This window comes from Penaeus monodon, chromosome 27 (assembly GCF_015228065.2).
Source record: "Penaeus monodon isolate SGIC_2016 chromosome 27, NSTDA_Pmon_1, whole genome shotgun sequence".
NCBI classification, from domain to species: domain Eukaryota; kingdom Metazoa; phylum Arthropoda; class Malacostraca; order Decapoda; family Penaeidae; genus Penaeus; species Penaeus monodon.
In genome coordinates, this window is record NC_051412.1 from 2,954,707 (window position 1) to 2,954,990 (window position 284).

Below are 284 nucleotides of genomic sequence, written 5' to 3' on the forward strand. Positions count from 1 at the left end.
AACCAAGAGAGATTGCAAGCACCACGTACCCTCCGGCTCACGCGAAGCTGATATCATGTGGCAAATGGGAGACGGAGTATACATAACCCGAGCGTGTACCTTCCCGTCGCTTTCCTAATGGCGCCTGACACTCAAAACGAAACCTTTTGGCTTTTAGTTGAGCTTCAGATGTTGTGTATGGGATCGTGTAAGTGTCTGTGACTTTACTGAAATGCAGGCTTAGTTACAACCATGTTTATGATAGAAGCTGGGTAATGTGCGTATATACAAATATTTTATCTACG